The sequence below is a fragment of the Carlito syrichta genome, unplaced genomic scaffold (assembly GCF_000164805.1).
Source record: "Carlito syrichta isolate Samal-C Ts95f unplaced genomic scaffold, Tarsius_syrichta-2.0.1 Scaffold106327, whole genome shotgun sequence".
Lineage (NCBI taxonomy): Eukaryota > Metazoa > Chordata > Mammalia > Primates > Tarsiidae > Carlito > Carlito syrichta.
In genome coordinates this window covers 8,760-11,003 of record NW_007050423.1, presented here as the reverse complement: position 1 = coordinate 11,003, position 2,244 = coordinate 8,760, and positions in this window count along the sequence as shown.

Genomic DNA, 2,244 nt, shown 5'->3' with positions numbered 1-2,244 from the left:
GGTCTTGAACCCTCGGGCTCAGGCAATCCACTCACCTCAGCCTCCCAAAGGCGCGGGATTACAGGCTGAGCCACCGAGCCTGGCTTGCCTGACACTTTTGAGTGTGGGAACAATGTATCAAGGCTGACTCCTAGATTTTTTTTTTTTAAGTCAGAGTCTCACTGCCACCCAGGCTAGAGTGCAGTGGCATGCTCTCTGCCACTGCAACCTTGACCTCCTGGGCTCAGGCCATCCTCTCACCTCAGCCTTCCAAGTGGCTGGTATTATAGGTGGGCCACCATGCCCAGCTAATTTTTTTTTTTTTTTTGAGTTGGAGTCTCACTCTGTTGCCCAGACTGGAGTGTGGTGGCATGCTCACGGCCACCTCAGTGTCGACTCGCTGGGCTCAGGCGATCCTTCCACCTCAGCTTTCTAAGTAGCTGGAACTACAGGTGCGCACTACCATGCCCAGCTAATTTTTTGATTTATTGTAGAGATGAGGTCTCACCAAATTTCCCAGGCTGGTCTCAAATCTGTGGGCTCAGGCAATCCTCTCACCTCAGTCTCCCAAAGTACTGAGATTACGGGCTTGAGCCACCGTGTCCTGCTTCTAATTTTTTTTTAATTGTAGAGATGAGTCTCGCCATGTTGTCCAGGCTGATCTCAAACTCCTGGGCTCAGGCATTCCTTCTGCTTTGGCCTCCCAAAGTGCTGGGATTTATAGGTGTAGCCATTGTACCCAGCCTGTTTTTTTTTTTTTTTTAATTTTTATTATTATTATTATTGTCATTATTATTATTTGAGTTGGAGTCTCACTCTGTCTCACAGACTGGAGTGCAGTGGCATAATCATGGCCACCATAGCCTCAACCTGCTGGGCTCAGGCAATCCTCCCACCTCAGCTTTCCAAGTAGGTGGGACTACAGGCGCGTGCCACCACATCTGGCTATTTTTTTTTTTTAATTATAGAGAAGAGTTCTCGCCATGTTGCCCAGGCTGGTCTTGAACTCCTGGACTCAGGCAATCCTCTCGCCTCGGCCTCTCAAAGTGTTGGGATGTAGCCAGCATGCCTGGTCTTTTTTAAAAAATTTATTATTACTACTACTTTGGGTTGGAGTCTCACTGTGTTGCCCAGGCTGGAGTACAGAGGCACCACCATGGCTCACCGCACCCTTGACCTTGGGCTCAGGTGACACACATTTACCATGTGGGACTGCTCTTATTTTCTTTCAAGAGGATGCTCAAGTGTTTGCTGATGAGAGACAGCTTATCAGTTTCCTTGGGATAAAGTCAAGGTGTCAAGTGATTTGGGTCCAGCTAGGGGCTCCAGGTCAGAATCTGTTTCCTTCTTTTTCTCGGCTTCTAAAATCCACCCACATCCTGCGTCTCATGTCACCCTCCTGTATCTTCAAATCCTGGAGTGTTTATCTTCAAATCTCTCTCACCGCCCAGGACTTCTGCTTTCGCCATCATAGGCTTCCTCAGTTCTCCCTCCCTCTTCTAAAGATCTTTGTGATAGACTGGACTCACCCAGGTAATTTATATAATCTCCCCATCTTAAAAATCCTGATGATGGACATCAGTAAAGTCTCTTTTACCCTGTAAGATAACATAGTTATAGATTCTGGAATTCATTAGAATATGGACATCTTGGGCTGGTTGCAGAGGCTCACACCTGTCATCCCGGCACTTTGGGAGGTGGAGGTGAGAGGATTGCCTGAAGTCCAGGGGTTCGAGACCAGCCTGGGCAACTTGGCGAGACCTCATCTCTACAATGAATAAATAAATAAAAATTAGCCTCACCCGGTAGTGTGCGCCTGTAGCTCCAGCTACTTGGAAGGCTGAGGTGGAAGGATGGCCTGAGCCCGGCAGGTCGAGGCTGTGGTGGTTGTGAGCGTGCCACTGCACTCCAGCCTGGGTGACAGAGTAATGCCAACTAAAAAAAAAAAAAAAAATGGACTTCTTGGGCTGGGTGGGGTGGCTCATGCCAGTAATCTCAGCAATTTGGGAGGCCGAGGTGGGAGGATTATTTGAACTTGGAGTTCAAGACCAGCCTGGGAAACACAATGAAAACTCATCTCTAAGAAAAAATGCAAAAATTAGTTGGGCATGGTCGCATGTGCCCGTAGTCCCAGCTACTTGGGAGGTTAAGGTGGGAGGATTGCTTGAGGTCAGGAACTGGAGGCTGGAGTGAGCTATGATCACACCACTGCACTCCAGTCTGGGTGACAGAGCGAGACCTCATCTCTTAAAAAAAAAAAACAAC